This window comes from Helianthus annuus, chromosome 11 (assembly GCF_002127325.2).
Source record: "Helianthus annuus cultivar XRQ/B chromosome 11, HanXRQr2.0-SUNRISE, whole genome shotgun sequence".
Lineage (NCBI taxonomy): Eukaryota > Viridiplantae > Streptophyta > Magnoliopsida > Asterales > Asteraceae > Helianthus > Helianthus annuus.
The window spans coordinates 53,934,888-53,958,061 of NC_035443.2; the positions used below are offsets into that span (position 1 = coordinate 53,934,888).

The following is a 23,174-nucleotide window of genomic DNA, read 5'->3' on the forward strand; positions in this document are numbered from 1 at the left end:
GTTTTTGGCGCCGTTGTCGAGGACACATGGATTTTAAGAAAGTTACGAATCAACGGCCTAATCGCTTTTTTTCTAAATTTTTCTGTTTTTTTTAGGATTTTCGTAATTTTCCAGTTTCTACTGAGCTCGGCATGGGTCGTGCCTGGTCGGACACGGGCCGTGGCCAGCATTGTCACTGGCAGTTTTTATTTTCCGAGTTACAGACAGTTGAGCACGGGGCCGTGTCAGTGCAACACGGGGCCGTGTCCAACTCCCTAGTAACAGGGATCCGGAAAACAATCACTGTATCTCCGACCACGGGCCGTGTTCATCTGAGCACGGGGCCGTGGTGAACATTCTAACCAACGTTCTTTTCTGTTTTTATTGCAGGACTAGGAACCCAGGCGCCACAACTTTCTACGTAATGTATGAGCTCCAGTTCTAGTAGAGACATAAAAGAACCTTTCAAAGAACCCGGACGCTTTCTTAGAAAAAGACTTAAAGCTAAACACCAAGAGAAAGCTTCGGGAGACCCGCTTCCGATGGCGGACCAACGTACCCTCATGGATTACCTACGCCCCACCGTAGGTAATCTCGGCGCCGCTATCAATGCACCGAATGTCGAAGCCAACAACTTCGAACTTCGGCCACATTCGATACAAATGCTTCAAAACTCCGCAACCTTCCATGGGCTTGCGGACGAGGATCCTCATCTACATATTACTAATTTCTTAGAAATATGAGATACCTTTCGGATCAATGGGGCATCAAATGACGCCATCCGCCTTCGTATGTTTCCATTTTCACTAAAAGACCGAGCTAAGGCTTGGCTTAATACCCTTCCAGTTGCCTCAGTAAACACCTGGGATGAACTAACCCAAAAGTTTTTATATAAGTATTTCCCTCCTGCTAAAACGGCTAAATTAATGACTGAAATTAATACATATTCACAAGAGAATGGGGAGTCCTTATATGAAACTTCGGAAAGGTTCAAGGAGCTACTAAGAAAGTGTCCTCATCATGGTCTTGCGGTATGGCAACAAGTATCCATTTTCTACAATGGGTTGTTGCCACACACTAGACAAACACTTGATTCTAGCTCTGGGGGACTTTTAGGTAATCGTCGCCCAAATGAAATATATAATCAAATTGAGGAAATTGCTCAAACCAATTTTCAGTGGCACTCTCCCCGAGGCAATAAATCTATTGCCCCGGGCGCCCATAAGGTTGATGAAAGCACTTCTTCGCAAGCCCAAATCGAGGCCCTTTCTTCAAAAATCAAAAAATTAGAAATGGCAAAAACGGTCTCGGTAATGGCTTGTGAAGGGTGTGGTGGGCCACATGAAAATTGGAGTTGTATGAAAGAGTTGGATGATCAAACGGAAACGGTAAACTACATTGATAATAGACCTAGGCCGTCGGGTCCCCCAACGGGTACCTACAACCAAGGATGGCGTAACCACCCTAACCTTGGTTGGAGAGATCCCGGCAATAGTAGTAACCAACAAAACCAACAAACTAACTTTCAACAACCACAAACTTTTTCTCAACAACAAAGTGGACGAGAAAGGCTTGAAGATACTGTATCTCGCCTCATCTCCGACACCGAAAAGAAAAACTCGGATCGATTTCTACAATTGGAATCGAAATTTAGAAATCAACAAGCTAGCATTCAAAACATTGAAAAACAATTAAATCAAATAGCTCAAAATTTCTCCGAGAGACCACAAGGTGCATTACCAAGTAATACTGAAACCAACCCAAAGGCGCAAGTACATCTCATAACATTGAGAAACCGTACCGTGGGTCCTGAAGATGCTCCACTTCCACCAACTGAAGGAAGCCAATCTAAACAACCAACTCCCGCGCCCCAACAAGAGAAGGCTTCTCCACCAATTCAAGAGCTTAAGACTCCTCCGGTTCCATACCCCGGTCGGTTAATTTGTCAAAAGACCAATGAGCAATTCGTAAAGTTCGAAAATTTACTAAAACAATTGCATGTTAATATTCCATTTATCGAGGTCCTAACTCAAATGCCTAAATATTCAAAATTTATGAGGGACTTCCTCACTCATAAAAGGAAAATTGAATCATTGCAATTAGTTAACTTAAGCGAAGAATGCTCCGCCTTACTACTCAATAAACTTCCGCAAAAGAAGCTTGACCCCGGAAGCTTCACAATTCCTTGCTCGATTGGGAAATCTCCCATTCGTAATGCACTAGCAGATCTCGGGGCAAGCATCAACCTCATGCCCTCACCAATGTTCAATCGACTCGGCTTAGGAAAAACAAGTCCTACAAAAATAAGTATACAACTCGTCGATAGATCCGTCAAATATCCACAAGGTGTCGCTGAAAATCTATTGGTCAAAGTCGGCGAATTTGTCTTCCCGGCCGACTTTGTCATACTATATATGGAGGAAGATACCGAAGTACCACTCATCCTAGGGAGGCCATTCCTAGCTTCAGCCCAAGCAATGGTAGATATGAATGATGGAACACTAACATTGAGAGTTGGGGACGAGGAAGTAAAGTTTGGAGTCGGAAAAAGAGTAGAAGACGAAGACCCGGTCAACTATATGACGGTCATTGACTAAAGTTTGGATGATGCTCTCCGACGGCGTAGCATGGGATACAAAACAACCCCCTTGGGTAACATATGACAAGGCTTTGGGTCTAGCCAAGGACCCTTATTAACGTGGCACACCACGGAAGCATTCCACGGAACTATCCTTAGTTTAGTTTAGATTAATTTTTATGTTTTCTAGTTTAGTTTTAATATTCAGGAATAAAACACACTCGGGATGGTGAAGGATAACAAGGGAAACTTGTACCAACAACCCATGCATGAAAGCAGGACCATCCGACAACTTTTTCTTCGTTACAGCAAGTTCAGCACGGGCCGTGCCCGCCCAACACGGCCCCGTTGTTGGGATTGAACCCTACCAGAGGAACAGATAATGAAAGCCAAAACCGGATCACAACAGTGGATTCAGAATAAGCAGCTGTTTACACTTTGCTTTCCCCTTGACATTGGATATCTAACAGCTGATGGATCTTAAGTACTGCTCAATATAACAACTGATGAACCAAACACTGATGAAACTCTAAAGACTGCTGAAGACAAACACTGTTGCTCTATCTACTGTTGTTTCCTAAGTACTGCTGAAGACACAAGCACTGCCCATTCAAGGACTGATCACCTTTGAAGAAAGCACTGATGCTCAACATCAGTGCTCAGGCTACAACAGCGGAACGTGAAGCAGTAGTTTTATCTTGTTTTGTTAAACATCAGTAGTTTGTATAGAATAGTTTTTATAGGTTGTTAGATGTCACTATCATGGTGACGTCAGCTGAGATGCCTCAGTGGTTTGGTTTGCCTATAAATGGAACAGTACCCTGTACTGTTACATTTGATTGACTGAGTGGATTCTTCTTCTCTAGTCCAATCCTTTCATCTTGTGCAACCAACCTTGGGGTATCAGGCTAGGGGGAGCTTAGTATTGTAAGCATGCTTGTAATCATTTGCTTTGTAATTCAATCATTCGACTTAATGTGAAGCAATTGTTTATCATAACTATTCTCTTCTTTGGATTGTGTTTACAAAGTTTGTATTCATTTCCGCTGCACTTTTCACTGTTTTATACAAACAAACACAATCATGAGAGCCTCCGATCCTAACAATTGGTATCAGAGCTCGGACTGTCAAATTCGATCTAACAATCAATTTGACATAACAGTTTAGCTCAAAATTCATTGATACTAAGCATAGTTATCGATAGCGAATAGCGGTCAATAGCGACAGACGACCTATATGCTACGTAGCGATAGCGACGAAATAGTGCCCGCTATTTCGTGTATAGCGATAAGGTAGTAGAAAATTTTAAAAATAAAAATATAGCTACTTATAATTATATACATATATTATAATGTTAATTTTATACTTTATATTTATAGATTTGTAAGTTTAAGAGTCAAATGTAAACTAGTAAAGATAGAGGGGGGTAAATGTTAAAATGCACAAACTAATTTCACTCTTTTTATGTAAAAATTTACAAGTTATGTAAACTACAGAAAGATTGAGGGGGTAAACTGTAAAACTGCAAACTAATTTAAACCTAAAATAGCTAGAACGTCACCCCCAATTGTAACCTCCGCCGTCCAGAACTCCAGATCTGTATACGAGGCCATGAAATTACAGAAAAGCACCGGAAAAACTACTATGAATGCCATCAAAACAAGGTATCGCTTCTTTCTTTCCTATCAATTTGAGCCTCCGGTTTCCTTCTTCCTCGTTTCCGGCAGAAGTTGCAGCACCGGCGCCGGAATTCGCCGCCGGACGTCGCTATTTGATCGATATGTGGTCGCATAGTACCTTGTAGCGGCATTTGGCCGCGTCGCTACGCAATTCGCGATTGCGTCCGCTATGGACGCTATTGATAACTATGATACTAAGGTTGATTGTATTTAGTTGAAAAACAGAGCAACGAGAAATCATATTCAAAATGATGGATCAGATACTCTGTAAAACAACCAAGATGTCATAACATCCACAAATTTCAAACAATAAGTGATGTCATACACAAATCACCCATAATTTTCAGATCTGAAGACATATCTGGTAACTATGGTATGATCATCTTCAGTCAAAATTGATTTCAACTGTTGTTATGAAATTTGTGATGATTTCATCATATTTTATACTAAAGTATGAACCTCAGATTAACGAAACCTATGTTCATATAAACATTAGTGTTTTGTTAACATAGGAAGAGGGAAATAAAACTTTAGTCATGAAATCTTATGTGATAAAAAGCAGGTTGAGAATCCTCAAAAGGACCATATCAACCCTGTCAAAACACATTAAGAAAAACTGGGGTCTAAACAGTCCAAATCATACGTAATGTGAGAATTGGTAATAAAACATGTACAAATGTGGCCAGATCTCTCAAAACATTGTTGAAAATGATTTTGGATTGAGGATTCTTTCATAAAAAAACCTCCCAGTAAGTATTTTACTACTTATGAATGGGAAGGGTAAAAAGGGAAGAAGAAAATGAACAAAACTCAAAAGTGTGCTTATCTCAAAACTTTTGAATCCAAAAGAAAAGGAGTATAAACATAAAACACTTATGAGTCCAAAGTTGGGTAAACAATGGTCATCATGCAACTGTGTGCATTCATCAATACAGGAATTGTTCAGGTAACAATGGCATCTCCAGTGATTGACCTTAAAAGAAGAATTTACAATCAATTGACAAGAAAATGATCCTAAACAGTGGTCAAAATAACTTGAGAATGATATGATCATGAGCTTATTTGGAAAGTTATGAGATCCTTTTGATGTTATTTTCAAAAATTTTACAAAAGTTTTTCTCAGAATAAAACCAGATATATTATTTTTTTTATATAATATATTTTGTACTTTTACTCATTTTTAATAGTAAAAAGTTCATCTCTGGTCAGGATGTAATTTCCTTATTTTTGTGTGAAATTACTATTCCTAAAACTGATCAAAAGGAAATGGTACACATGTCAAGGTCATGACAAGCTCAAGTTAGTTTATCACAGATCAAAAAAATTGATTGCAAATTGATTTTGAACTACTGAGATACTCATGTTCTAGTTCAAATAATTAGACAAAAAATGAGTAGCCTTAGTAGAAAAGTCTTCATCATCTGAGATGCTAAACCACTGTCAGGAATAATGAACATGTCGCAAAACCTTGAACAAAGATTTCTGAGATAACTGCTGGCAATTTAAACTTGATAATCTACATCTAAAATGTATTTTGTTAAGCATAGCATTTCTGGAGCTCAACAGATGTTGGACATGATATTGTATTTACACAAGACAAAATCAATTCCTACATCTGAACAAGCAGATGCTAACATTATTTGTCAAAAGTTAAAACACTGCTGCACTAACAGTTGTTGTACTAATGGTCTTCATTTTATTTTCTACCACTATTTTCCCTTAACTGCTGTCGTGTTTTCAAACATCTGCTTTCTAAAGTCTGTCCACTGCTGAAAGTCAACCCCTGCTCTTTCATTTTCTTGATAAGCACTGTTGTACAAAATCAGTGTTCTATCCACTAATATGCTATCCACTGATGTAGTAAAAGCATCCACTGATGGTAAAAATCACCCACTGCTCCATTTATTACCGTTGTAACCACTGATGTTTGTTTCATCAGTGGCTCCCAAAACAACTGTCCTCCATTATTTACTTTTCCATCAGGGGCTGGCACGTGGTCAGTTTTTAGTCGTCAGATCGTTATAACCGCTGCCACATCAGCATTCACTTTTTCCCTAAAATAAAACCCTGATTAAACCCAAACAGGGGCTCATACTATCGAATTGAATTCCAAAAATTCTCTTCTCAAAGCAGTTTCCCACTCTTCTTCACAAAAACCTTTTTCGATCTTCTTCATCAAAAATGACGAAATCAAAATCGAAATCAAAATCAAATTCATCTTCTTCCTCCGCTCCCACTGACGCCACTTAAATGGCCACTGAAACCACAGAAATTCGTTACAAATCCCCTCACAACTATGTGGGCATACTCACAAAACCCACAACCAACAACTCCTTCGACTCCATCATCGACATCTTGTCTGCATCAAAGTATAAAACTTTGATAACAGCAGACGCTCCCATTTATCTACAAACCCAGAGAGAGTTATGGAACAAGGCTACCCTTGAAAAACAAGGAGAAACTGTCACAGCCATCAACTCCTCGATACAGGGTAAAAAGATCCAAATCACTCCACAATCCATTTCAGAAGTCTTCAAACTCGATGATTTGAAAGGTAAAACCTCATTTTCTAAAGCCGAGTTGAAAAACGATATCATGAATAGGGGCTATGCAGAGCAACCAAAAAGGGATACCTTACAAAAAGGCTATTTCCCTTCTGCACCCAGATTTTTGTTTCACACTCTATGGATGTGTGTTTCTAATAAAACAACGTCTTTTAATGAAATACCATCAAAAATTCAATGCCTGGGGTATGCAATTTTAAACAATAAAAATTTTAATTATTCCTAGGAAATATTTGATGATTTGGTGAAAAACGTTAATAGTAAAGCATTTCTGCTCTTTCCAAGATTTTTAAGCTACTATTTTGAACAAAAAATTGAAAAGGAAAATGCAGAATTGCCCAAACAAGGTGCTAATTTTAAAATAAATTGTTTAACGCCTGAAACATTCTCAAGAATGTTGGCTCCTATAAAAACAAAAGCAGAGGTACCTGAGCAGAATTTAGCAGATGAAACTGCTCCTCAGGTATCGGCTGCTGACCCACTGCTCCAGGTGATCAAAGCAGCACACCCACTGTTTTGAAACCCACACCTGACACCACCAAAAATAACAAAAAGAAAACATCCAAAAAAACCCCCCATACCCAAAACAAAGGCACCTCTGGAAGATGAGATCCCAGAGTCAATGCCAGTGACAGCACAAAAGTCACCAATAACCACTGCTGCTACTTCCTCACAGCAGATGGAAGAAAGATCTCAAACCTTGCCTCAAACTCCTCCTGCATCCTCACAAAAGGATCAGGTTATAAACACAGGGACCCCACAATATGAAGCTCTGGACCCACTTGGATCCATCTTCCACAGTCCTGATCCCAAGGACATGTCTCTTTCAACTCCTTTACCCTCACCCCCCACATTACCACCATCCATTATACCTTTGTTGCATGCAATTGATGTTACACAGACACAAACCAGTTCCTCTCAATCACCTATCACTGAGAGTATACTCCCAGAGGTGACTGGGTCTGATGCTGATATCTCTGCTATCCCAGTAACAACTGAGGAGGTTACCCTGCAGGAGTTACAAGTAATTCCTGTCAGTAGTTCAATTGGAGCAGCAACTACAAATGTTGGATCAACAGATCTGCATTTGGACAGTTGTTTCATTAGTAAGACTCCCTTGAAGGCAATTTCTACAATAACACCTATGATAACCACCAGTGAGTATGTATTACCCTCTGGTACCCTCAAAAGGTTATCTAGTGTTGAAGAAAGAAGTCCCAGTACCAAGAACAAGGGGCATCAATGGCTGACTTTTGGGACTTTGTTCCTAAGTCTCACATTGGTACAACCACTGCTGGTGGGGATTCAGATGATCCTGTTAATTCAGGTGATGATTCAAAATATCAGGAATTGACGGGCAAGGTTGAAAACCTGGAAACCTCAGTTGCTGAAATAAAGGATATGGTGCAGCAGCTGTTAAAAGCTCAGGAAGCCCAATCCACTGCTGCTCCAACTCAAGCACCTGCACAACAGGCACCTGCTGCAAATGAGTTATGGAACATGTTCCAACCACTGCTGGAAAGACAAAAGCAGATGGCAGATCAGCAGCATGCTATACATGTTCAAAAGCTGACAAATATGGTGGAATCAAGGTTCAAAGATACTCAGGCAGATATCAAAGCTATCAAGGTTCACATTCAAAGTGCCTGTGGAAAAATTCCTTCCACTGTTCTCTTCATGAATGAACCCTTCCCAGATAATACCAAAAAGGGGGAGAAGATCAAGTGGAAGAAAAAGGGAATTGATGATGGTATATACATTGAGCCAGAAAATAGCCAAACCAAAACTGCAGTATCAACACACACCACATCACCACACACCACCATAACCACTGCTCCACCATCAAAAACAGCCACCACATCATCACCTCCTGCCAAAAAGCAGAAGACAGCAGATGTTACAACATCTGCTGTAATGACAACAGTGGTTGAAACACTAGTTGTTCCAACTACTGTTAGTCAGCCACTCATCACCACTCAAACCACTGCCATCACAACCCCTGCTCAAAAGCAGAAGACATCTGCTGACATATCAGTAGTTGTAATGACAACAGTGATTGAAACACCAGTTGTTTCAACCACTGTTAGTCAATCATCTACCATTGCTCTCACCATTCCTTAGTCACAAGCAAAATCCATTTCATCCACAAAGCTTTACAAAAGAAAAAGAGAAACAACTCAAGCCACTGATGAAAAATATGATCCTGTTGTAGCAAAATGTCCATTGGAACTAGATGCTGTAAAAAATGAGATGAAACAATTTTACACCGAGGATGATCCTTCAAAAAGAAGATTTCCTTCTCTCATAGGCTTCGTAGTTCCAGAAGACATGGATGAATATCTCGAAATGAAAGCAAGGCAAGCAAAGATTCGAGCTAAACTCGAATGTAAAGATCAAGGTGATAAAGCCATTTCTGAAAAATTGGAACTCTTACTTACAAAAGTCAAGCTGATGAAAGATTATGCACAAGTTCTGAGCAAAGAAAAGACAGATCAAAGAAAGGAGATGAGAAAATAATTTATTGCATATATCATGAAAGAAAAATTCTACCCAGCTGAAGAAAACCAATTTGAAGAATGGCCAATAGTTGCTCTAAAGCATGAAGCAAACAGGATTGAAAGGATTAAAGGTGATCCAAGTAAGAAGAAGAAGACAGCTCCAAATTGGAACAAATATAAAAAGCTAATTGCTGATCTTACTTCTGAATATAAAAAGAAGAAACAAGAATTGGTAGATGCAAAAATGGATAATGCCGAAGCCATATCAAAATGGTCAAAGCAGCAGACTGATGAAGCCTATGAAAGGCTGAAGAAAAGGAAAATAACTGTTTCAGGCACTTCAAAGAAGCATGAACAAATGATGAAGCTTGAACAGCAGATTGAAAACCTCCAAAAACTATTCAAATCAGCAGATAATCCTATTCTTGTGTCAAACCAAGAAGAAGGAAAATAACTGTCTGAAGAAGAGGTAAAGAAAAGGGAAGCTGAGTACTTCAATGAAACCATCATGAAAATGGGTCTAAAAGAAGAGAGCTCAACAAAGCTTCAGAACCTTTTTAAGAAGGTATTAACAAAACCTGCATCACCAAACACTTCAACAGGCATGACAAACATTGAGAGGCAAGAGCTAATTGAAAGAGAGACTGCAGAAGACATAGCTGCAGCAAACAATGTCATTGAAATGGCCTTCAAAAGAATGTCTGAAAGTCTGCAAGTGTTCTGAAGGCCAACATCTCCAAACTCATCAAAGAATAAATCTCTCCCAAGAAACCCATTAGGATTAAAAATACTAAAGTGGACATATGATCAAAAGACCCACGTATTGACCTTGGTCAGATCCAATGGTGAAGTGAAGTACATATCAAGGAAAGAAGCACTAGGCCTTAGTGTTGAAGATTTGCAGGATCTCCTTGAACTTACACTGTGTAGGGATGAAGATGACTTGAGTTCCAAGGAATTTGAAGCAGAATTTAAAAGACAAGCTAGGGAACTTCTGATGAGGAATAAAGGTCCAGAATAATGAAGGGTTTTGGCATTATCTGTTCCAGGGGGAGATTGTTGGGATTGAACCCTACCAGAGGAACAGATAATGAAAGCCAAAACTGGATCACAACAGTGGATTCAGAATAAGCAGCTGTTTACACTTTGCTTTCCCCTTGACAGTGGTTATCTAACAGCTGATGGATCTTAAGTACTGCTCAATATAACAACTGATGAACCAAACACTGATGAAACTCTAAAGACTGCTGAAGACAAACACTGTTGCTCTATCTACTGTTGTTTCCTAAGTACTACTGAAGACACAAGCACTGCCCATTCAAGGACTGATCACCTTTGAAGAAAGCACTGATGCTCAACATCAGTGCTCAGGCTACAACAGCGGAACGTGAAGCAGTAGTTTTATCTTGTTTTGTACTGTACTTATAATCAGTTGTTAAACATCAGTAGTTTGTATAGAACAGTGTTTATAGGTTGTTAGATGTCACTATCATAGTGACGTCAGCTGAGATGCCTCAGTGGTTTGGTTTGCCTATAAATGGAACAGTACCCTGTACTGTTACATTTGATTGACTGAGTGGATTCTTCTTCTCCAGTCCAATCCTTTCTTCTTGTGCAACCAACCTTGGGGTATCAGGCTGAGGGGGAGCTTAGTATTGTAAGCATGCTTGTAATCATTTGCTTTGTAATTCAATCATTCGACTTAATGTGAAGCAATGTTTTATCATAACTATTCTCTTCTTTGGATTGTGTTTACAAAGCTTGTATTCATTTCCGCTGCACTTTTCACTGTTTTATACAAACAAACACAATCATGAGAGCCTCCGATCCTAACACCCGTGCTGCACAATCTGTAGAAAATGCCCAGTTCAGGTGAACTGGACACCGGGCGTGCTTACTGAACACGCCCCCGTGTCCAGGCTTCTGTTTCTTTTACAAACTTTGGCTACTGGCACCTGAACACGGGGCCGTGCCTGGACACCACGGGGCCGTGTCCAGACGCCCAGTAACATAAAATTTTTCTTTTTACACCTTTTTACACTTTCAATCAACCTAAAAACTTATTTTTGGGACACATTGAGGACAATGTGTAATTTAAGTGTGGGGGGGATGCTAAAACCTTGAATCTTGCAAGTCCTAATTAACAAGCCTTACAAAAAACTCTATTGGAACCGCTAATCACCCCAAAATTTTTTCAAAAATTTTCATTTTTTTTACTTGTCTAGGTTTAAGTTGGGAATTTCAAGTTCTAACGAGGTTATATTTTTACAAATTTAAACTGATAGCGTCGTGATAAAAAGAACCAACATAAGAAAATTATGAAACGGCATGATAAGTTTAGTTAAAATTTGATTATATGTACTTGATCACATAAAAACTCATTCCCACAAAAGTGAGTTTTGAGCCTTTATTGAGCATACAAATACATATCTTTAAACTAAATGCTCATTTTTCGTTTCTTGTGTGAATAGCCGCTTGGTTCTTACAACTCTAGAACTTGCCACGACAATACATTCCCGGTCCTTACCAACTTAAACCCAAGTAAGTAAATGATGGAGGCATTAGGACTAACCTTTTTTATTTCTACACCATTATTTTTCTTTTTTTTACCACCTACTCAAAATCCCCCTAGTTAACCCCTTTGAGCCTAAACCTTTTCATTTCTTAACCCAAAACAAACACCGCTTTTTACCCACCTAAACCCTTTTTTTCATTTTATCCCTTTCTTTTAGTAACAAAGCTCGGTTTTTCTTATGACTTATGTTGAAAAAAAAATGATGATGAAACCAAATAAACAAACAAGTTTATCAAAAATAACTTTGTTTGAAAGAAATGGTTCATCAAAATAAAATAAATTATCTAAAATAAAAAAGTCTATCAAAAACCGATGCTTTTTACGCCTTTCGCCCTTTTACTAACCACTAACCCAACCACCCACCTTTAGCCCAAGCCTAACCCTTCACCCAAAAAGTCATCTTGATATTTACAAAGGTATATAGTTAAAAAGGAGGAGGATTGATTGCTTGGCAAGCTTATGGTAGGAGTAAGTTCCATGCCGCTCTCGAGTGATTCACTAAAATACATATTCGGCCGAGTGTTGAGTGACCCCCCGTGAGGTATGTGAACTTGTATATAAATGAAATTTTAAAAAGGTATGTTATGCCCTAATAAGTAATTTATCTTATGTAATGTTTTTAATAAATCATGACGTATAAGATTGTAAATAAGTAAAAATAAATCTTAATAAAGAATCTTGGAAATCCCGACACTCTATGACAAGCCCAAAAACCTTCTCTTCTACCCATTCCATTTGGGAGTGAAAAAGCCACATTATAAAGAGTTTTGCTTGAGGACAAGCAAAGATTCAAGTGTGGGGGTATTTGATGTGCACAAAATGCAACATATAAATTACATCAATTGTGGCATAAAACTAACCCTTTTTTAGTACTAATGTTGGAAAAAGTGTGTTTTTGTCTTCCTTTTGTATTTTCAGGATTAAATGAGCTCAAATAAACAAAAGAAGCAAAAAGACAGCTAAATCTAACAAAAATACAAGAAAATGAACAAACGTGGCATGCCCGGCCTCCCGACAACATCTTCCCAAGCAAAACAAGAGAACAGAAGGCTGAACACGCCCCGTGCTCATTGAGCACGGGGGCGTGCCCAAGTGACAGCAGAAAAGACAAAGCTGTAGAAGCTTCTATCGCCCACCACGGGGTCGTGCTCAGCGGACACGGGGCAGTGGTCAACTATAAGATTCGCAGAATCCAGGAAAATCTTGATAGCACAGATACGCTTCTGCACACAGGGTCGTGCTCAACGGACACGGGGGCGTGGTCAACTAATGTAGACAAACTGCATTTAAAGAAAAAGGAGAGAAGGATGGACACGGGGCCGTGCCCGAGCTTCTCTTCAGCCTATAAATAAGAGTGCTTGGATCTCTTGCAACTCATCCCTTGGCACACCACCTCTCTCACACTTCACTCACCACCCACCACCATCACAACACCACCATCCACCACCATCATCCATTGTCCATCATAGAGTGTGTGAGTCGTCTCGGGATCCAAGATTGATCGTAAGAGTTCTTGACAATCAAAGGCCATGTTTGCCTAAGTCTCTTACATCACTTGGTGAAGACAAGTGTTTAGTGTAATACTTTTTATTTTTAATCTTTTCGCACTTTTTAATTGGTTATGTATTAATGACTTTAATAACTACTTTCTTATATTGAAGGTGATTCTTCTTTATCGTTTATCCGTGGTGTCTTGGCATTATTTTACTGTCTATATAAAATAAAAGATTTTCACCATTCATATCTCCACGGTCTATATGGAGGTATGTTGGCTACCTGGTCGGGGGTTAAGGGAACGGTTTGGTAAGAGTCTTGCCATTGTTCAGTGTATAGATCCTGCAAAGGACCTGAGTCAAATTTAGTAGGACCTCCTTTAATACCCACCGGTATTGGATGGCGGGGGTCCAAACTCTTTGATCCCTCATAAGTTAAACTACTATTAAAACTTTAACCCGGCTACTTAGGACTGTATCCCTGCTGACTCAGACTACTTAGCCGAGGGTAACGTCACCTTCAAAAGAGGGGCCTACCACAATATGCATTAATAACTTAATTAATTATCTTTCAATAATCCGACCCTTTAGGATTGTATCCTTGCTGACTCAAACTACTGGGTTGAGGGTAACGTCACCTTCAAAAGAGGGGCCTATTACAATAACTATGATAATCTCTTAAATAAGTGCAAAAGTGCGGAAATAATCAAAGGTTACACTACACACGAGTCGGATCCAAGTGATTCATCTTGTCTATCTGTTTTTTTTTATTTTTATTTTTATTTTTATTTTCAGCATTTTAGTTAATTTTATTTTTCTAGTTTAAAAACCTTTTCTAACTTTTGATTTGATTAGACGTTGAGGATAAACTGGTACTAAAAGCTCTTGTTTCCTTGGACGACCTCGGTATCTTACCAACACTATACTACGTTCACGATGGGTGCACTTGCCCATATGTGTGTTTAGTGTTAGTAAATATCGTGTTTTATAAATTTAAAACTTGGCTAAAAAGTGTAAAAGGGCTTAAAATATACACCTAAAATATATTGCACTACACACGCATCAAAAGCCCTTGTGCAAGAACTGTAAAAGGAATCCTTTTGGGAAATGCACCATAGATCCGCAGGCCAAGCCTTGTGAAATCTGTAAGAAGAAAGGACACAAAACATTGGAGTGTAAGGATCTGAAGAATGCAACATGTCATGGTTGCAATGAAAAAGGGCACATCAAGTCAAATTGACCGAAAAATGCAAAGAAGCCTGAAGAGGCTAAGAAAACAAATGCCAGAGTGTTTTAGATGAACGCCAGGGAAGTAGTACAGGACGACAACGTTATAATAGGTACTTTCCTCATAAATGATATTTATGCTAGAGTTTTATTTGATTCAGGTGCAGATAAGTCCTTTGTAGACATTAAATTTAGTAAACTGTTAAATCTGCCTATTAATACTCTGGACATTAAATATGAGGTGGAACTAGCTGATGGTACCTTAGAAATTGCTTCGACAATTCTTGATGGATGTTTTATATCCATTAAAAATTATTCTATCCTGTTATCTTTACTTCCTATGAAATTGGCGGGGTTTGATATAGTTATAGGCATGGATTGGTTATCATTTAACCAAGTTAACAAGTTAACATGAAAAACCCTTCTGGTGAATCAACCACTATTCAAGGAGATACGCACTATGGATTGCCTGATCAAGTGTATATGCTTAAGGCATCTAAATGTTTGAAAAACGGCTATGTCATTTACATGGCAAAGGTGACTGTAGACGTGCCGAAGCCCAAAATAGAAGACATTCCAGTCATCTCAGAGTACCTAGATGTCTTTCCTGAAGAACTACCTGGATTACCTCTCGAGAGGCAAGTAGAGTTCAGGATTGATATTATACCAGGAGCAGGACCAGTCGCACGAGCTCCTTAGCGTTTAGCACCAACCGAGATGAAAGAGCTAAGAACCCAATTAGACGAACTTTTGGAAAAAGGTTTTATTCAACCTAGCTCGTCACCTTGGGGAGCACCCATTTTGTTTGTGAAGAAAAAGGATGGTTCAATGCGTTTGTGCATTAATTACCGCGAGATAAACAAAGTAACAATCAAGAACAGTTATCCATTGCCCAGGATCGACAATCTGTTTGACCAGCTACAAGGAGCAAGCTTCTTCTCAAAGATTGACCTAAGGTCGGGGTATCATCAACTAAAAGTCATAACTGAAGATGTACCTAAAACTGCATTCAGAACGAGGTATGGTCACTATGAGTTCTTAGTGATGCCTTTCGGGCTCATTAATGCACTTGCAGCATTCAGGGATCTCATGAATCGAGTCTGCAAGCCGTATCTAAATAAGTTTGTCATTGTCTTCATCGATGACATATTTATTCCCGTAATCAAGCCGATCATGAGAAACATCTCCGGTGCATCCTAAAACTCCTGCAACAGGAGAAGCTTTACGCTAAATTCTCCAATTGCGAATTCTGGCTTCGCGAAGTCTAATTCCTTGGACATGTGGTGAGTGAGCGTGGTATCCAGGTTGATCCTGCTAAAATAGAAGCAATCATGAGTTGGGAAGCACCTAAGACACCTACTGAAATTCGCAGCTTTTTATGGTTGGCAGGATATTACCGAAGATTCATCGAAAACTTTTCGAGGATAGCTGCACCTCTGACTACTTTAACACGCAAGAATGTAAAATTTGACTGGGGTCCTAAACAGCAGGAGTCTTTCGAGATCCTTAAACAAAAGTTGAGCAATGCTCTTGTGTTGACATTGCCGGAAGGAATAGAAGCATTTGTTGTCTACTGTGATGCTTCGCACACTGGCATGGGCTATGTGCTTATGCAAAGAGGCAAGGTGATTGCCTATGCATCACGACAACTAAAGGTGCATGAAAAGAATTACACCACCCATGACTTAGAATTGGGTGTCATTGTATTTACACTTAAGCTATGGAGACATTACCTGTATGGAACTAAATGTGTGATATACTCAGATCACAAAAGTCACCAACACTTGTTTAGCCAGAAAGATCTCAACATGAGACAACGCCGTTGGATGGAAACATTGAACGATTACGATTGTGAAATTCGCTACCATCCTGGCAAAGCGAATGTGGTCGCTGATGCATTAAGCATGAAAGAAAGAGTCAAACCTATACGGATCAATGCTAAGAGTATTGAACTGAAGAACAGTCTAAACGAAAAGTTGTTAGCAGCACAGAAATAAGCTGTATTAGAAGATAACCTTTCAGAAGAAAGATTAGATGCAACTATTGATCAATTGTCACCTAGAAATGATGAAATCCTCAGATTGAATAGTCGAATTTGGGTTCCGATTTATGGTGGACTTAGAGATATAATCCTCCATGAAGCTCATAATTCCAAATACTCAGTTCACCCTGGAGGTGACAAAGTGTACCAAGACTTAAAGGCAAATTATTGGTGGATGGGTTTGAAGAAATCCATAGCCACACACGTAGCTAAATGTTTGACGTGTTCACAGGTTAAAGCCGAAAATCAAAAGCCGTCAGGATTACTGCAACAACTAGAACTTCCCACATGGAAGTGGGAGATGGTAACCATGGATTTTATCACCAAGTTACCTAAGACAAGACATGGAAATGATACAATATGGGTCATAGTTGACAGATTGACTAAGTCAGCTCATTTCTTACCCATCAAGGAGACTCATAGCTCTGATAAACTAGCCCAATTGTATGTGGACAAGATTGTATCACTACATGGAGTGCCAGTATCTATTATATCCGATAGAGATACTAGATATACTTCTCATTTTTGGAAAAAGTTTCCAACAATCCTTAGGCACTCGTTTAAATTTCAGTACTACTTACCACCCTCAGAAGGATGGACAAAGTGAGCCTATAATTCAAACACTTGAAGACATGCTTCGTGCATGTGTTATTGATTTAGGTGGAAGTTGGGATGATCATCTTCCCCTGATTGAGTTCTCTTATAACAACAATTACCATATAAGCATTCAAGTTGCACCTTTCGAGGCTTTGTATGGAAGAAAATGCAGAACGCCCGTCTGTTGGGCAGAAGTTGGAGAGGCCCAGCTATCAGGACCTGAGATAGTCCTTGAGACGACGGACAAGATTGTTCAGATCCGTGATCGTCTAAAAGCTGCCAGAGACAAGCAGAAGAGCTACGCAGATAAAAGGCGCAAACCTCTAAAATTCAAGGCAGGAGACAGTGTTACTAAAGGTATCGCCCTGGAAATGGGTAATGCTTTTTGGTAAAAAGGGCAAGCTAAGCCCAAGATACATTGGACCATTCGAAATCATTGAGTGTGTTGGCAGTGTGGCCTATAAGCTGAACTTACCTGGAGAACTTAGTGGAATTCACAACGTATTCCACATCTGCAACTTAAAGAAATGTCTAGCGGATGAATATCTAGCAATGTCTCATAAAGACGTGCAAATAGATGAAAGCTTGAGGTTTGTTGAAAAGCCTATATCGATTGAGGATCGAGAGATTAAAAAGCTTTGAAGGAAGCATGTACCAATTGTGAAAGTGAAATGGGATGCCCGTAGAGGCCCTGAATATACGTGGGAGATTGAATCTACAATGCGACAAAAGTACCCTCACTTATTTTAGTAAATCTCGAGGTTGAGATTTCTTTTAAGGGGGTGAGGATGTAACACCTCTCAAAATCGTGTCCAATAATGTGAAGACACGTGTTATAAACCCTAAATGTATAATATGTTGACTATGAAGGACTAAAGTTGACAAACAGTGAAAAGAATGTATGCGGAGGTACTAAAAGTGTCAACATGCTAAACTTATGCTTCAGAATGACCATATAAGATGTTCGTAATCCCAAACGAGGAAATCAATGTGCATGAGATGTCGTTTGTGAATAAATCATAAGTTTGGGAATTTAGGAGTTAAAAGCGTCAACATGTTCAATTTAACCTCTGAGTGACTTTTAACGAAACCCGAAGCTTAACGATATTCGATTACACTCCCGGGAATAATTATAACTATCTCGAAGATCAAATGTGCCAAATATAAACCTTAATATGCCTTGGAGGGGTTAATTATGTCAAAAATGAAACTATACAAAGGTTTTAAGGGACCAGGGGCCAAAATTGACAACTATCGAAACTCTGATATGTGGTAGCGCTGCGCGATGCCCCCCATCCTGCTGTCGCGCGACGCGACGGGCTGGTTTTTACAGAAAGATCTTGCCAGCTGCAGGTTTCTTCTTCCTTGGCTTCCAAACATACCACCATTCACAAGAACTCGAATACCGTGGATCTTTGATGGTTTTTAAAACCATTTTAGACACCTGTGATGATCTCTAGAGTGTCCTAACACCTGGCATGATCCAAGAGTTCCATGTTCAATTATGAATAGGAGCTCTTGGTGTCCATTTTCTTTGCACCTCTCATAAATCACTTCACATCTCTCTTTTCTTGATCTCTGGAGAATCCAAAACCGTTTTTAGTAGGTGTACCGAGTTTCTTTCAATACTCGGTTTTTGAAGAACTAGATAATTTTTTTATTGAGAGAGTCAAATAATTAGATAAATGTTTGGATAATGAATATGAATCAATAAGTTGTAAGATTTTAGATATAGATAAAAATAAAATTATGTGGGCCCAATAAGTTGTAAGATTAAATTATTATAGATTATGTCTAATAAATTACATTAGATTGTGCAAAAGAAATGGAACAGGAAAAAAAACCCGGACCCTTGCATTAAAAAAATTGTTTTTTTCGTACCCGGAACCGTACCCGACACTACCTACCGGGTACGCATAAGGTATAGATTTCTATGTATAAACTGGACCTGATTTATACCCGGAACCGGGTTTTCTGAATACCCGAATACATGTTCATGTTAACTGTTAAATGTTTTTATTTTATAGTTTTATAATGAAATATTGCGATTTTTAGTTATCACATTAGTTTGTTACAGTCAATCTTAGTTTTATTTTTGCAGTAGACTTCATTTAATGTTTGATTCCTAGAAGCATACTTTATTTATAACAGAAATAAAAGTTAAGCCAACTTAAAAGAAGCTCTTTTTGCAACATAAAATAAAAACCATTAGACATTCAGAAGAGTTTGGACGTGAGTTGCTAGATCTTAAGAGACCAAGAGACATATAAGTGGTAGTTGGATGGCGTATGTATAACAACCCTCCTAAATAATTTTCGACACCCCTAATATATTTAAAATATCCCAAAATGTCCTAAAATATACCCCGTATGCAAAAACCGAGCCCAAAATACTTTATATAATTAAATATTAAATAAAAAACAAAGAAATAGGGTCGCTCGCGAGCCGCGAACGTGTAGGCGGTAACCTACGCGGGCCGCGATAGCTCGGAGTCAGGGCGAGCCCCTGAGCCGCCACGTGTCACCACTCGTGTCAAGCCTAGTGGCCGAGTTAACCAAGCTAGGGCCTACCCTAGCTGGCCTCGCAGGCCGTGAAGCCCCTGGAGGACACCTACGCGGGGCGTAACAAAACCAGAATCAGGCCCTATAAATAGAGGCCATCGGCTGTTCAGTCGAAATCGCTCACACACTTTTCTCTCTCGAATTTTCTTATAGTATAAGCTATTCTCGGGTATAATACCCCCCTAAATAACTAAGTTCTGCCTCGTTGTAAGTATCATAACCCCAGTTATGTATTAGATACGCTGCCTGATCGATCCAGGGTTCCGTAACGGCTGTCGTGGTTCTGCCCGACGTAGTCGTTAGAATGTCATCCCGGGGAGGGTATTACTAATGTAAATATTTGGTTATTATACTAACGCGTGTGCATTTGTGTATTTAATAGATAATCACCAGGAAACCCTAAAGGAAAACCTAAGACAGCAATGTGAGTAATCTCCTTTTTGTAAACCTCTTTGCAACTGTTTTTACAAAACCTTTATTTATTTAAATTATAATTAGTAGTGATTGAGTCTTTGTAATTCTTCAATTATTGCCGGTATGTTGGGGTTTTGTATACAAAATGTGGAACACGTTACCATTGGACAAAGAGTTAGCCAATGAGTAATATGACCCACCAGTCAGGATTGACAGTACTGAATGAGTAATTGTGTAGATGTAAACATTGTAATTGCTCTCAATACTGTTAAATGATAAAACTCTTCTTGATTAAACTGGGATTCACTCACCAGTATTTCCCACTGACAAAATGTTTTTAAACGCGTTTCAGGTAACAAAATGTGAAAGCCAAATAGAAGTCTGCTAGACAGCACTGAAGGCTTGGAAAAAAAGTGGCTATAAAAGTTACCTAAATAAAGAAGATGTTTTATTTCAATAAATTAGGGTCCATCCCTATAAATTAGTTTGTAAACAAAACTTGGGTTTTATCCCAATATATTTATTAATATAAAATATGGTGTTTTACTCTGATAAAATATTTCCTAACTACGGTCCTGATGTAATTTCCTCTGCCAAATTGATAAACACCGATACCACCAATGCTGGTTCTCGCGGCCGCCCGTTCTCGGGACAGATAGGGGCGGGGGTTGCGACAGAAGGTGGTATCAGAGCTAAGCCACTGATTCAGCCACAGAATTGTTCTGCTGACACCAAGATATTATTCAAAATGTTTGGAAATTCTTACGGAACTACGTGCATATATGTATTTTATTATTGTGTGTTATTTGACTATTTGTTAGTTTACAGTATGAGCGACCAAGGAACTTCCGACGCCTACCGTCAATTGTCCAGCTCACCTAGGAACGAAGGCACCTCTTCACAACCTGCCCTCTCAGGGTATTCAGCTAACAAAGAAGATGGGATATTCGTGTTTAAGGCTCAGTCTGAAGAGCCATTCCCTCCTAAAAAGAGATGATGGTTCAGTAGGGGAGCGCATGAACGTAGGAAAAGAATGAAAAAGTTACAACAACAGCGTACTGTAGCAGCCGCCAAGAGAGAAACATATGCTCACACACAGGATATGCTTAATAGGAGTCTAGCAAATTTCCATATCCTAGCAACTACAACTGCAGACCCTAACCTGGAACAACTCATAGTACCCCAACCATTACCACTGTTTCCCACCCAGCCAATGGAAATTGAAAATAATCCAGAAAACCAAATCCCAAGGCCTGATTTCAACCCAGAGGAGATACCTAGAGTACCAGCACCCAATCCCTTAGACCCAAACTACGACCCGTGGTTTGATGACAATAGGGATTACCAGCAACGCTACCCGATACCAGAAGACGAACCCAGGCCGAATCTAGCAGCCTACCCAGGTTTGGACCCTCTAGATCCCTACTATGATAGCGATCAATACATCAGGGAAATTTTAGAGAATCCATACCCGTACCAGGAGCCCATGCCCCAGTTCCCAAACCCAGTACCAGCCCCTGCACCCCCAATGAGTGCAGAGAATGTGCAAGAACTCCAAACCTTTGGTGAGGAGATTTTAGAAAGTAGCGAGAGGATGAGGCAGGTCGGAGAACGACTCGTCTAGAAGTATGACGAGCGTAATATGGAGTTCTGGATGAACCCATATCAGTGATGGTGGTAATAATAATAATAATAATAATAATAATAATAATAATAATAATAATAATAATAATATATAATATGTGTGTATGTTTGAAAAAAAATCTAGATAATAGCTACGGATGCCTACTTGTATTGTAATTTTAATTTTAGTTGTATTGTAAAATATATGGATGCATACTATATAAGAAAGAGTAAGTCGCAATGTTCGACGATTTTGATCAATATGTGTGTTGTGTGATTGATTATATTAAATATTATCTTGTGATATTAATATGTGGTAAATGTTTAAAATTCAGATGGACAACGAAGTAAACCAGGAAAACCAGAATGACAATAACCCGAATAATGATAACCCGAACAATGATAACCCGAACAATGATAACAAAGGAAACCCAGTTGATAACAGTGCCATTCAACACATAGTGGCAAAAGGGATAATAGATGCAATGCCATATATTATCAAAATAGTTAGGGAAGCGGATAATAAAAGTAACCATAGCAGTAAACGGAACCTGAACATAGCGTAAACAATGGACCCATACTTCAAGTGCCCATTCCCAAAAGAAGTAGAACCATATCTTATGGTTGTTCTTATAAAGAATTCTGGTCTTGTAAACCAATGGAATTCTCGGGCAATGAGGGGGCCATTGCAGCTCTACGCTGGATAGAAAAGACTGAGGCTGTTTTAAAAATAAGCAAATGTGCGGAAGAAGATAAGATAATGTTTGCTTCCAATCTATTTAAGAACTCAGCCTTAGAATGGTGGAACACTATCCTCCAGTCTAGGGGAAGTGATAGGATTTACAATATGGAATGGGAGGAATTTAAAAACATGATGGAAAGAAAATTCTGCCCTCCCAATGAAAAGGAACAGATAGCAAATAAGTTCTTAAACCTTAGAATGACTGGAGTGGATAGTAAGGGTTATACTACATTATTCTTTGAATATGCTAGAATAGTACCAACCCTTGCATCACCAGAACCAGTATTAATCTCCCGTTACATCTGGGGATTAATCAGTGAGATTAGACATGTAGTCAAGGCAGCTAGACCCCAAACAACAGAAGAAGCTATAGAACTAGCAAATACCTTGACCGATGAGTTAGTGCGTACACGAGAAGAGGATCAAAGGAAGAACCTAGCTCAAAGGCTTACCCAAGAATTTTGCTCTAGAAATTCCAACCGTGGGAAAAAATGTAGGTTCTACTTCTGCCCCTTATTGCAAGTATTGCAAAAGGAAGCATTCTGGAAGATGCTCCATATACCGCAATTTCTACAAAATATCTGGACATAAGGAAGAAGACTG

The 23,174-nt window shown here is 39.2% G+C and overlaps 1 non-coding gene across 1 annotated transcript; it reads right to left on the reverse strand.

Annotated features, from left to right (window-relative positions):
• Positions 1 to 899: 899 nt before the first annotated feature.
• Positions 900 to 1,006, reverse strand: LOC118484437. Its single transcript, XR_004873548.1, has one exon. It is a non-coding gene; the product is annotated as a small nucleolar RNA R71 (small nucleolar RNA).
• Between the last annotated feature and the right edge of the window lie 22,168 nt (positions 1,007 to 23,174).